Source organism: Drosophila mojavensis, unplaced genomic scaffold (assembly GCF_018153725.1).
Source record: "Drosophila mojavensis isolate 15081-1352.22 unplaced genomic scaffold, ASM1815372v1 contig_277, whole genome shotgun sequence".
Taxonomy (NCBI): domain Eukaryota; kingdom Metazoa; phylum Arthropoda; class Insecta; order Diptera; family Drosophilidae; genus Drosophila; species Drosophila mojavensis.
Genome location: NW_025318822.1, coordinates 556202 through 571397, shown reverse-complemented (window position 1 = coordinate 571397; position 15196 = coordinate 556202). Strand labels below are relative to the sequence as shown.

General features: G+C 37.1%; 1 long non-coding RNA gene across 1 annotated transcript; it reads right to left on the bottom strand.

The window, feature by feature from the left end:
• Nucleotides 1–11999: 11999 nt before the first annotated feature.
• LOC116803705 lies at nucleotides 12000–12776 on the bottom strand. The gene is made up of 3 exons (XR_004363754.2): nucleotides 12477–12776; nucleotides 12223–12413; nucleotides 12000–12164 (listed from the first exon to the last, which is right to left on the bottom strand). It is a non-coding gene; the product is annotated as an uncharacterized LOC116803705 (long non-coding RNA).
• Nucleotides 12777–15196: the final 2420 nt, after the last annotated feature.

The following is a 15196-nucleotide window of genomic DNA, read 5'->3' as shown; positions in this document are numbered from 1 at the left end:
ATTTGGCTATAAGAAAAGCAGCACATTTATGAAAGCAAACTTTATATTTAACACAAAATAATATATGGGAAAAGATGAAAAAACCAAAAGAGAAATTATATACAAATATTATTGGTTTGTTTGTTAATGTTTGCGCAACATATCAGTGAAGAGTTAAATGAGTAGTTTCCACATAGAAGCTTACCCAGAGTTGAAAACTATAAATAATATAAAAAACACACACAGAAAAAAAATAAAATAAAAAAAAAACTTAAGAATTAAGAAGATATATAAAAGCTAAATAACGATTCAAAGAAAGTATATTATATATATATACATATATAAAAAAAATACAAAAAAAAAAAGTATTAATGTTGTGCAACTATTGAATGTGCTAAGACATTTATATACGTCTACAAACATATACATATACAAACAAAATATTTATATATATACAGTAACAGTAACAGTAACAGTAAAACAGCCACAAATAACAGAAACAAATATTGATAGGCGTCTAAGAGGAGGAGCATTACATAAGCATTGAGTAAGCCAAGTTGGACAAGCTAACACTACTCCAGTCGAAAGTATCTACTCTGTTCAGTTGATGATGTCCTTTGTTTTCTTTGTTCAGTCAGTTTTCAGTTGACGACGACTCTAGCTGAATTATTTAGTTTGGATTTAGCTCTAACGGATTTTATAGACATTTATTATTGAAATTGCAATTGATATTGAGGCAATTCTTGTTTTTTACACTGTGAAACGGAAACACAACTAAAACGGATATAAAATGCATGAAACCAATTGTTGTTTCAAATTAGAAACTTCAATTACAATTTAGTCAATTTGGTGTGTAATTATTCGAAAGCTGTAACTGGAACATTAGCAAAATTTTACGATATACACACACACACACACACAGCGACACACATACATACATACACAAAACATGGAATGAATGTAGGGCCCGGGGTCACGCTGTAGTTAAGTAACGTAGCATAAATTAAGTTAAAACAAAAATATAAATAAATTAAACGAACGAAATCAAATCAAATTACAACAACAACAACAACAAGAACAAAGCAAAAACCGAAAATCAATCAAAGACAAGTATTATTTAAGCAACAATACAATACCAGTAAAAATACAAAACAAAGCAAAAATCAATGAATATAAAAATAGTTACATAACAGATATTTACATAGAGCCGTACTCAAACCGACACATAGATGACGAGAGATGACGAGTTGCAAAAATAGCCAAGGCATCAAATCTGATCAACTTATGTTTATGGTTTTCCATTCGATAGCAAAGACAAGAGCCGAGAGACAGCCCGTGAATAGAATATAGTGAGTTCATCTCGTTTAGGCGAATGTTATTTATCGTAGCCTTTGCCTATCTATATGAGATGTATTCTATATAGTATATATATATATATACAAACATATATATCAATGAATAGAGCAAACCAAGAGTTAAGCGTTAAACTAGCAAACTAAATCACTTAGCCATGTAAGCGGAGCGAGGCGGACTCTCTATATAAGATCGAACGAAGCAATCCATAATATTTTCGTGCAATATTCCAGAGGGCATAAGCATGCATTTTATGCATTTAAAATCATAGTATGATTGTGAACAAAATACACAGCAACTGTAGAAGAAATCAAACGATGAGCAAATAACCAAAAGCTGCTAAATTAAAGAAAACCAAATTCAAAAAGAAAATACATGAAAATACAAAATATAAAAATAAAAACATGCATATGTAGGTATTGAATAGCATAGCATCATACTAAGACGCAGATTAACTGTGCACACAACTTCACCAATTACACCAACACACAGACACACACTCACACACTTTGCGATAAGAGAAGTAAAATCTATATATGTATATGTATGTATTAACACATAAAATATGTTAAGTGAATAGCGAATAATATATAAACAAAATATAGATATCGACTGCAGTATTGCAAATATTTTGTAGAAATTTAAGAATGTTTGAGTGTGTTTTAGAACAAGGACTAGAAAACACAAGCCCCAAAAGCAAACAGGAAAAATATGAAAGCAAATTATTATGAAGAAAAAAGAAAATAAATAATAATTCAACAGAGCGAAAAACAAAGCGAAAATTAGAAATAAATTACATAAGCTATGTTCTAATAAAAGAAATGATATATATATATTTAAAATAATATATATATGAAATAAAATATATGGCATCAAACATGGCCACAACTATCGTCATACACACACACACACATACAATACACACTCACGTATATACAAAATGGCGTTTTCATAAGAAATCACATGTGAAACAATGTAACGAATATTAAAAGGTTAATCCAATTAAGCATAGCAGCCCCAAGAAAATGAAAGAAAGCAAATATTTATAGTTAAAAGAAAAAAAAATAAAAAAAAAAAAAAAAAAAAAAAAACAAAATTTGGTCGCGTTTTTTGTAAACCAACGCGCCAAACGTAAAGCAAATTAAAAGCAAGCGAAATATTATACAAATTATATACAAGAAAAAACAAGTAAAAGTTAAAGTAAAAGTAACAACAAATTTAAAATTGAAACCTTAAATGCTAGGCTGCTCAAAACGGGGATCGATTGTAATTATAAAGAGCCAGCAGGACGGTTAGGGGCTAGCCAATGAGTTGTTAGCGAGGAAGCATTAAGAAAATATACAAAGCTTAAACAAAAAACAACAAACAAGAACAACACGAAGAAGGAACAAAAAAGGAAAAATTAAAAATGAAAAATGAAAAGAACAACTATTGCAACATAGAAATGATGAATAGAGATAACACTTAAATATAATATTAAAAATAAACGGCTAAAAACAAAAAACTTATATTATGTATACATAAATATATTGAAGGAAAACAAATAAAAACAAGCAAAAAAATTTTGTAAAAATAACAACGCCCATTGCATTTTCTTTCTAAAGGTCATCGCGTAATTACTATGTGCTTATTCAGTCTGCATTTCCCTTTATTACTTTATGCAACAGCGTGAACAATTTGCAATATAAATTTATTCTCATTATCCAGCGGCAAGCAGGATAAATGTTGCCTGCTCTCAAGGTGAGTGCCATTCGAAAACATTTGTGCTTTATTTGGGATATGCGATAGTAAGAGATGTGTGTTTTCATAAGAACAACATGTGGTCCTCCCCTGGGCTCGGCAGACGGGCGCGCTGCCGTTCAGTTGCCCACCTAGCATAAATTGTCATAACAAAGGCAAAAGACAACACGTGCAACAATAACAAATCAAAAAATGTACAAAAACATATATACCTACATACATACATACATATAAAAGAGAAGAGACAACGCAACGAAAACACGCACAGTCAAAAGCAACTGCTTGCCGCAGGTTAAAAGAGAGTGGTGGGGGCTGGGAGCAGGCAAAGGGCAGGGGGGCAGCGCGTAATACTGGCCGGATGACTGCCGGTAACGGGAACAGCGACCAGCGAGCAGCGAGAAACGGAAAAATGCAAAGTGGAGTAAAATGTTTTAAACATATACATATACATGTATATATATTTTTTTTAAAGCCCTCTCTGAGATAGGCAGGGTATATTGGCGCTGCATATAGCTGGGGTCAAGCATTTGATGAAGACTTCAAAAACTCATACAAGAATATAGCTCAGCCTGTTGGTGGCCGATGCTAAGCTGGGAGTAGATATTTTCAAGGATAAAATTAATATACATACTTCGATTCGATTGAGACTGTTAAGACTATCGAGAGTGTTTCTCAATGGAAATTCATTAATATCATGAATGAATATTATATGTAATTAATTATTATCATATATAATAATTCACTTGCATTTATACCATGCACGCTCTATAAAATCCTGTTTTCGTTCAGACTCTAGAGTATCTTCTAGTTGAGCAGCAGTGGAGCAGTCTGGCCTTATTTTTATGCCGCGGCTGGCAACGTCTTTCTGTAGTTGTTATTTCGCGCAGTGCCGCAGGTGAAGAGCAGCACACGCACACATACAAAGGAACGCGCTTATGTTTCCTCTGCGTTATTATCACAATGATTCAAGCATAACACACACACACAGGCGAAGGGACAGACAGACAGACAGACAGACAGATGTTCGTGTGCTTCGAAAGCAACATATGCGCCGAGGTTTCACTTTCATTTCTACATAAAAAGTAAATGTGTGCTTGTGTGTGTGTGTGCATGTGAATGAAATAATAGCGCTATGTTTGATTTGCATTGCAAATCGTGGCAATTTTCCCGAATGTCTTCCTATATAAGAAACAATATGTTTTATTTACTTACATTTCGACTTTGATTTTACCGACTCTCCGCCATCTGTGTGTGTGCCCATAAATTGTCCTTGCTTCTGCTAGGCTGTAGATAAAAAACCAACAGAAAAATCAAAGTTCCAAGCCCCATTGCTTTTCTAGTATTCACAGGCCTCTTTTAGCCTTGAAGCGTAGCAATCATAGAACTCTCTTTTAAATTTTCTATTCACCTTTGTTTTCAATAAGCTGAAAACTGCGACGCATTGGCTCACGAATGGAATCAAGTTAGAAACATTAGCCAAAGCTTGCGCCATAAAATGTTATGATGGGCTTATTAAGGCAAGTAGGAGGCGGAGCATGAGGCTGGCGCTGCAGCTGCTCATGCATGTCAAAATGCACACATAAACACACACACACATACTCATAGAGTGCCTAGTGGGTGGGTAATTCAAACAATGCCACACATCATAATATTTTTGCAGACTTTATGGACGCCATCAACTGAAGCTCGAAGCGATGCGAAGCTGCATTCTGGCATGCAGACGCCATAACGTGCATTACCTTAACGGTATGGCATGATGTCCTTGTTGTTGGTGTCGATGTGTTGTTGCCGATGTCGATGCCAATGCTGCTGCTGCTGCTGATGCTGGCTGTTTAGTTAATAATTCCCATGCATGAAGCCGTCAGTCGATGGCTGCAACAACAACAGCAGTCACAGCAGCAGTAGCATCAGCAGCATCAGCCACAGCGAGAGCACGACAGTGGAATAAGAAGCATTCGGTGCATAGCAGGATATTTTCTGCATATAAAGAATGTATCTATGGCGGCATGGGAGTTCGTTCAGGACGTGCAACTGCAACGGAAACCGGAAATGCGCAAATAGCAAAGCACTGAAGATTTTGACGCTCAGCACAGCAGAGCAGAGCAGAGCAGAGTAGAGCAGAGCAGAGCAGAGCTCGGCACGGCACGGAACAGCACGACATGAAACGGTGCACACAAACTTGCCGGCTGCCTTCAGTGACGACCACATGCAGTGCAGCAGTTACAACTGCAGCCGGATGCACCCGGAGTGGCTGCATTTCCATGTAGATAAGACATTAGACGCAGCCATTTGCCGTCTGATGGGCGGCCGAGCGAGGCATATGTGTGTCGAATGGATTGCTGGGTTAACATGATTAATAAATGCTTATCGCAGTTGGGCTACAGCCGGCTTGATACAAAAATTCCGCAGACGGAAATCGAGATGCTAATTAGGCAATTAATCAATTCAATTGATTGTTCCCATCAATCAGAGGGAAATGTGCCAGAGTCGCATATCTGGCAGTCACATAAATGGAATTAATGAAAAGCTCTTCAAGCACCTGGCTGGCCCGGTATTTCACAGTTTGCTTAGGGCCAAGTCGCGGACACGTGTAGCCGTATTATCCACTGGACGCTGCTGTGCCCCAAACTGATACAGATGCCACCCCAAGGAGAGCCTCCTGCACGCCGGCCACCGCAGCGGTTCACCATTTACACGGAAAAACCTTGTAGAATGCGCTGCGAGGTGGGGGCAAGAGGAGCATGTCTTGCTTTGGGGCTCTTCTGCGCTGCGCTGTCCTGTACTGCCCTGTCCTGTCCTGTCCTGTAAGGCTGCTCTACGAGTAGCCAAATATTCCCAGTTCATAACACGGCACGGAACAAATGTATTCTGCTGATAAAGCCTCATAATAAATGTCGACCTTTCGTTTTCCCATTTATATTATCAACTGCTGCTTGAGCTGGGGCTCAAGGCCCAACCTAACCTTGCCTGGCTTTGACCAGTAAAAATATGTATTGTTGTTGCTGCCGTTGCTGCTCTTCTGTTTGCTCTGACAATGCGCCTCTTCCTCTCAATGGGCATCTTTCACCTGGGCGCCCAATGCCCCGCATGCAACGCATCGACCTACCTACATATATTAAAATTTATAATAAACAGTGAGCAGTGAGCAGGGCGTATTGAGCGTGGGGTGGGTGCGTGCTTGTTTGTGTGTGCCTTTAAATAAACAAGTTTTTGCCCCGGGTACTCTGCAAAGACGATCGAGCATGACAACTACGCAATAATGAAGCTAAGAGCGAATAAACAGAGTTAATAAAGTTCATTCAAAACTCAACAGCTTCAAAGTGGAAACTTTATGCATATGGAATTGCCAAGAGGCAAAGCAGCCTATATGCAACTGCAAATGTAAGGCAAAGCCATTCGAGTCGATATGTTTCTTCACCTTAATTACCATTACAGTGTAACTCCGCTGTAACTATAATATATGTACACCATGAAAAAAAAAAAAAAAAGAATTAAAAAAAACACCTAGGAATGAAAAATTATAATTATAAAAAATTTAATAAATATATATAAATAAATATATAAAATAAATCAATAAAAAAATAAATAAATAGACACATAAATAAATAAACAATAAAATAAAGAATCAATATATAAATTTATAAATGAATAGGCATATAATCTCATGAATAAAATAAAGAAATAATAAAACAAAAAATAAATGTGTAAGTAAAAAAAAAAATTTAATTAAATTAAAAAATAAAGAATTAAAAATAAAACAATTTATTTATTATCCATAGGAATTTATAATTAAATTAAAACATTGAAAAAAAATTAATTAATTAAAATAAAATAAAAAAAAATAAAAATAAAACAAGTCAAATTAACTTCGTCTACCTAAAGAGGTCTCATATGCTATCCTTAATTATTATATTTAATTATTATAAAAAATACTTTAAATTCTTTAACTAAGCTTGCTAAGGTCAACCCCTAAACAAATTCACAAACATCACTTCAGTTTAAAACAGCAAAGAGTATGAGCGAGTCGCTGTCAGTATTTGAATGAATTCGCCCTCGATGCTGTTGTACATTTTTTGAATAGACCGGACCCGGGCGAATCAAAGAGACTTGGCAAAGCGGCAGCGGCAAGTGAATTTATGTTATTTCCTTGTTGTTGGCGTATCAGATAAGCTAATAAAAAATATTATAATTACATAACGGTGGCCCACGACGCTGCCGCTGCAGACATTGTGCGCAAATAGTTGGCTGTGTTGCGTTACACGTGCTTTTAATGTTGTCCCTTCGCCGTCGCTGGCTATCTGGCCCAGAGTCACACGGAGCACCTGGGGGTATGCTCTCTATGTGTGTGTATGTGTGTGTGTATGTTTGTGTTTGCAGTCGAAACGAATGAAGCCATCAGGATAATTTAGACTTTGAAGTGCCATTGCCATGCGAACTTATTTTAATTAGATGCGCAAACGTAAATGCTTAGTACGCTCGCCGCAGACCTTTTTTATGGCGAAGGCCTCGAAAAGACAATGCGACGCGGCATTAAAACAGGTGGGCGGCCGTTGGGCGGGGCCGGCCAACGGGCGCCAAAGTGGGGCTGTGTGGCCGGGTATGTCGTGTAGCACACATTAACCGATGCCATGCAATGCAGCCATAATAACCGTCGAGCACAAGTTTAATTAGTGCAGCCAACGAGGCCAGCGCCGGCAGTGGAGAGGCCTGTGGCCAACGTTGCGTATGAGCAATGTGTGTTCGTGTGATAAAATGGCCACGCCATGCCGCACACCACACCACGCCACGTCAAGGTTGTGCCTGTGTCTATGTCTCGGTGTGTGTGTGTGTGTGTGTGTGCACCTTTATTGCTGTCATCCATCTGAGAAGTAAAACTCTTATGGTCATAAAAACTCTAGAACGCATTGTGCGCGCAAAAACAAAGCCAAAACCCCCAATAGGATTCTCTAGAGCTGAAAAAAAAAAAAAATGTCAGAGTGCTGAACTAATAATGGCACATGTCAAAATTCGTTGAGCCCGCAGTCGTTTGGGTGGTAGTGGGGGTTGCGCGGTGCGAGGCGTTCGCCAACTTTTGGTCGAATGACGAAACCCAGGTGACATTCATAGTGACTTCGTTTTGGCAGTTGTGTGTCATTTGTTAGATTTAACTGATGCCTGGACACACGGATGGCATCGGGGCCATGGCCAGCCAGCGTTCGGTCAGTTGATGTGGCTCGCAGCATAGATGGATGAGTACCAGAAAGAAGAGCAAAAAACGAAAGCAAAGCTCCAAGGGGTTCGATAGAGACTCACTGCAGTAAAGCACTTGATTATCGCAAAAGGACTTTTTACTATTTGTCCATGCTATAAACCTCTGATGCGCGCTGCATTAGAGATATCTGTCAAATTATAAATATCAGCAAAATCGTAAAAACGCAGCCAAGTCCTGGAATATTTTACTGTCCAGCATCCAATGAACAGCTGGACAACATTGAAGCCAGAGACACAAAGTGCAACCAGAACTTAGCTGTGGCTTGGCTGCCGCACGCACCAGCTGCATGCCAATGTCCGTTGCCATATCAACAAAATAAAAAACTTCATTCCGCTGCACAATAAATGCATATTTCTATAAATATATATATTTGTGTGTGTGTGTGTGTGTGTGTGTGTGTGTGTGTGTGTGTGTGTGTGTGTATGTATGTATTTATGCACAGTTGAAAAGTAGCAGCAGCAGCTGGCTAAAGCAGGCCAAAAGCCGATCGGAGTCCCGTTGCCAAGACGACTGCTAACTGACACAGGGCTATGTGCGTATTTGTGTGTGTGTGTGTGTGTGATTGTGGCACTTCCGGTGACAATGTGCCATGGTGCCAAGGGAATGGATACGATGAGTACGACGGCTAGTAAGTGCACAAGCGGGTTGAAGGCTTATGACAGTGCAAAGCACATCTAGAACAAGCCAGCGCTGTCTGGTTGGCATTGATGAGCCGAGGAATACCCTAGACTAGCACTGGCGCTTCAACTGAACTGCGTTTTATACCCTATGGGGAAAGAAACGCTTCCAGTTAAGTTTAAGTGGTATTGTTTGCGAATATCAGGCCGTAAAAATGCAGGAGGAAGAAGCAGAAGAAGTAAATCCTGAGGATATATAATATATGATAATAATAATGATAATAAATGTTTAAAAATAATTATATTCAAATAATAAGTTAACATAAAATATGTAAAGAAATAAAATAAATAATACACATGAAAAAAATAAAATTTATAAAACAAATAAAATAAGTAAAATATGAAAAAATAAAGTTAATGAAATTAATAACAATAATAAATTTAATAAAATATGAAAAAAAAAAAATATGCAACATTAATAAAATAAGTAAAATATGTAAAACAAATAAAAAAAATTAATAAAAATAAAAATAAAAAACTATTTTAAAAAATTAATAATTTTAATAAATTAAATAATTTGAGTAAATGAAATCAAATAATGTATTTTTTTTTTATTATTCATATTTATATATTATAATTATTTATTTTATTGTTTACATTATATGAAACTTTTGAAAATTGTATTTTAAACCTGTCTATTCTCTACTATATGTAATTATTATTATTATTATTATTTTTTTTTCTATTCATAAACTTCACAAAGGTATCAAATAAGGGCAAAAAAAACCCTTTAAATTATAGTATATGTTATAAATATTTATATATTTATATACTTATTTCAGAACCAGTGATTAAATAAATTAGCCTTAAAGTTATACATACATGAAAAAGTAGATAAATATTTGTTTCTACAGCTCCTTCTTTTGAGTCTCTATAGAATCCTGAGGCATGTGGGATTTTAACTGTCTTATACATTATACCCTCTTTACTTGTATTCAATCAGCTTAGACTGAAAATACCAAAAGCCGCTGAAAAACTATGTGCTCGGCTCGCTCGATTCCACATATTTATATGTAGATGTATATGCATATATATGTGTGTATATATATGTGTGTATATATATATATATATGTGTGTGTGTGCGTCTGAAGCTGTAAGCGATTCCAAACAGTTGCCAGTTTGCAATATTTGAAATACATTTTAAAATTGCATTGCGTGGCAAAAGGGACATTCATCTCATTGCTGTCCCTGGCTCGGGCCGTACGCTCGGTCAGCTGGTCCCCCACCCCCTGCGGCTGTCATATGATTTATGGTGAGTGGACATGTGTACTTTAAAGCTCATAAATTTGTCGCTCTGCCATGCAGGACCTGTCGACAGGCTGACACTCGCATCTCTCTGTGCCGCTGTGTCCATTCGAATGACTTACGAATTGTACCCATTGGCTGCCCAAAGTACATAGTAGTATTTCTATGCTATTCCCTTTATTGGCCCAAATACGCGTAATCAGGGAAACTTGAATCGCTCCCCGATGAGGGGGCGCCATATTATGTGATTGGCTCTCGGCCTTACTGCCAGTCATTTGCCTTGACATTAATGATGCGAACCAAAACAAATGCAACAATAAATTCAATTAATTGCATTTTATTTCGATTATGCGCGCCCAGCACCGCCGCACCACCACACCGACGCACCGCCGCCCCGTCATAAATGTCAATTGTGGTCATTGAATGTGGCCCGAGGACGATTGCGCTGAGCAAAGCCAATGCTCGTTCCGACTCTTTCGCATCTAATTTTTGCTCATTAATTTCATGCAACATTTTTATGCATTGTCATAAAACTAATTTTACGATGTCAGCACTCACACGCACACACACTCATGCATATGTCTTGATGTTTGTCTAATTAGATTAGTTTGATGCGCATTTCGCATTCCTTCTCAGCTTTAATTGATCTGCTACACTGTCATATAGACTATCGCTTTCTCTCCTCTCTCTCTCTCTCCCACACTCCTCTTTTATTTCATGCTTGTCAGCTAAAGTTTAGCTGCTGCGAGCCAAATTATAATGACTGTTTAAATTGCATGCAGTAATTGATGTTTTTATTTGCAATTTCCGGACTTCTTAACCCAATTGTCAAATTGATATTCGAGCTATATTGGACAGTGCAGCGCCTGCTTCTTTCACTTCGAATGGGAACAACAGCAGCTGTCAAGTGCAAATACTCTTGGCCACAGGCAGTACGGCAGTCAACTAAGCGCAGTCATGGCTGTCTCTTAAGGGGATGAGCTAAGCAATGCTAGTTGAAGACAGCTGATTACAGTTTGACTAGCTTTGCTAGATGTCATTAAGCTGTTGCTATTTAGTTTAATATACAGTAGTATACCCCACACACTTAATGCTAGCTACGTCACTGGCTGAGCACACACACACACACAGTCATAGAGAAACTGATCTATTGCCGGCAGTGAAGGCAGCAGCAGCTATACAATGGGCTAGAATGGTACGTTATCAGTGCGTATACTTGATTTTTATACGCACACTTAAGCAAATAACTGCAGGCATTATTTCAAAAATTCGAAAATTAAAAGCAAACAACATAGAGCAGAGGTATGCACAGTATGGGATGGGGGCCTGGCAGGTGGCCATAAGAAAATACTCAGAAATTGCCAGCATTGCAAACGACAGATAGAGACGGAGATAGAGAGAGATAGAGAGAGAGAGAGCGAGAGAGAACAGGCAAAAAGACAGTGCTGGAGCGAGAGAAGCGTAAAGTTTTAATGTAAAGTGATGTGAAATGTTTTCTTTGCGAATTTACCTTCAATTTATGCATTTATGAATATGTAAGCACATTCGAGACCAAGCTCTTGGCTGTGTGAGCAGTCAAGTGGTAAACGTGAATACAGAAATAAACTCACACACACACACACGCATAAGCATGCTGATACATACACACACACAAACACACACACACACACAGCACTCTGCAATACATTCATTAACAAAATGCTTTTGGCTAAGAAGTTTTGCCTTTGCCCATTCGCATTTTCACATTTCAGATCTGAGCAGCCAGGCAGCTCTTAAAAAAGAACCATAAATAATTTATTGTTAAATGTTTTTCGTTTCTTGTTTCATGTTTCTCGTTTCTCGTTTTTCGTATTTCGAAATTCGTATTTCGTGGCCCACTCCGAATGTCGCAAATTGCTTATGAAATGCAATCACATAACCTACAGGCAGAGAATTTAATTGAAATTTTTGTTAAACAAGCGTAAACCAGGTGCTTACATGTCTCTGCCATTGGATTATGGCCGGCTGCACTGGAATTGCGAATCAGATTTAATCAATTACGAGACAAGTCAAAACTCGTCACTCGACTGTACGAAACATTTTATCTTTTGCGTTCTGTCCGCACGAAACATTTGGCATAGCAACCCAAGTCTGAGTCGGCCTCACCGATTGCCCTCAAAGTCAATCAACTAAATGTCGACATGGAAAACAATTATCGTGATAGTTTCGGTGACAATTGGAAATGTTCTCACCTGTGCTAGGTGTCGATTATTATTGTCTTTTCTTGTTTTCTTTTTTCTGTCTCTGTTTGCCTCACTCTGCCCTCCGCCTCGCCACGCCTCGACGACGGAAGCAAAACGAATATTTGTGAGTATTGAATTGCGTTTACAATATGTTGTCACGCCTACCTATTATTGATTTATTTAACCCTTGCTTGGTGAGCAATGTACCTCACATAATATATGCTACGCATACATTAACATTTTAAGTAACTGTCAAATGTTGACTTTATTTGTTTACTTTTTTTTTATTTTAACATATTGAATAAGGAAGTGCAGGGTATAATATACCCTATATAATATATGTGCAAATGTTTGAAGCAGCAAAAAACGCCTGGCAGGAGTCATACTCAATATATACACATATATATATATTGTTGATATAGAGCTATACGAACGTTCGTCTATCTATTTAAGATACATAGATCTATAACTGATTTTTTTTATTATCTAACAAGAGACCGAATGCGTATAAACGATAGTGAACTTATCCGATCGAACTCTGAAATAATTGAAAGAAAAATTGTTTCACTATTACTCATCTATATACTAAAAATTTATTTAAATTTTTTTATGTAAATTAAACTCAACTCAAAATTAGGGATATTCCCCGACTTAGTTTGACCTCAGAAATATTATTATTACAATTCTTTTCTTTATTATTATTATTATTATATTATTATTTTTTATTTTACCCCTTGAACATTTGATTTTACCTTATTTTGTAATAAACATCTCAGCTGGCATTTCATTTGCGTCAGCCAATTGATCGCATTTGTTGATAGACAAATGGCACGCTCTAATCAATGCGTTGTTTTCTCTACATTAGCTATCCTAATAAACAAAACAAAATAAAAAACTAGACAAATATCCGTTACGCATCGATTGACATGGGGCACAGGAGGCATGCAACAGTGCCTAATAGTCCTGGGCCACGACATAGAAACACGCTTCGTGTTGGTAAAATTGAAAGAGCATTGCGACAATTGACGAAACAAGTGAAGAGAATAGAGAAGAGGAGTGGGTCATATGGGGCAGACCATTTATTAACCGAATGGGGATAATTTCGATAATAATGCAATAGCAATAATGTTTCATCAGTGTAGTAAATATTTATTATGTGCTACGAAAACAGTTTATAAATTTATGATAGGATTTAAATTCTTTCGCTTATATTCTAATAAAAACTGGTGATAATTTTATGAAGAAATTCCATTTTAGAGCATTTGTTGGTGTAAATCTGATTTGAAATGTGGCTAATATAAAATATTTCGGTTTCAATTTGTTCTGCTTGTATAGGAACAAGTTTCTATAATCTATATGCAATTTTGTATACGCCTCTCGGAACTAAAATACTAAACTATATTGATCTGATGAGCGATTGGAATATTGTTATACTTATATATTATTAATAGTTATTAAAAATGTTGTAAGTCTAAGCGCTCAATAGTCACAATACTGCAAAATACTTTTTTTCAGAGAATATTCCCCACTTCTGCACAGGATATGCAAAGCTCATAAGGATTCTAGTTGCTCTGTAGCTTTGCCTGTGGCAGTGGCAGCTGTTGATGCAGCTTTCTTTCTAAGCTCTTTGTTTATACTTATAGGCGTCTTAGATATTCCCCTTTGGTATGCTTAGCTCTCCCCGGATATACTATGCAGCTTGATGTGTCTTCTGGCCCTTCACTGACTTTTTGTAAAGGCTTACAGCGCTTCACGTTCACCTTCACTTTCACCTTCTACTTTGTACTGTCGCCTGTATTGAGATGCTGACGCCTTTTATAGTCCAGGCACCGACTGTGCTTCTCTCTCTGAAAGCAGCGTGCTCTATGTGTTCGGCTCTTGAGTGGAATCTACCTGCAATGGGATTGATCGTCTGATCGTTTGGCATACTCTCATTGGTCGAAGCATGAGTTGCTACGAGAGCGACTATTGCATGTTAACGAACACAACATCGGCTGACTGTAGTCGGTGGATGACTCAATTAAGAGTATTTCTCACAGCATAACACAATCTAATATGAACAGCTCAATCTTTCATTTAGGCTGTCTCTCACACAAAATTCTGAACAATCAGCTGAATAGGAGTAAAAGAATTTATATAGGTTTTATATGTGTTTTTTTTTTTACTTGTTAGCTTAATTTCTTAAGATATTGATATCAGAGCGCCAAGTATCATTAAGAGAGCTATGAGTAAAAACTCAAATTTGGATAATTTAACTGATTATTATATCATAACTAATAGCTGTTAACTATGCACATATAAATATAAACAAATATACATAGTTACTGATATATAATTACATATACATATACAAGTATATTCTCATACTTCGTATATAGCTATACTTACTTACTCATGATCAATGAGTCTGCATTTTGGCTGTAAACTATGTTGATATGAACGGTTTATGGGAACCTAATCGGCTTAAAACTACAACTGCCATATACTATATGTCTAAAAGCCAAGAGAGGGACTTACTACGAAAACAAGGGCCACATACATAAGTGGCAATAACAATAAAAACCAAAAGTACTTTTACACGCACTTCAAATACAAATAAACCACTCGCCGCGACGAGTGTATGTAAATGTATTGCATATGCGTGTGTGTGTGTGTGCGCGCCTAATAAAGTGCGATTGTGAGCGTGTTTATATGAGTGTGTGTGCTCGCATTTTTGAGTGGACGATAAA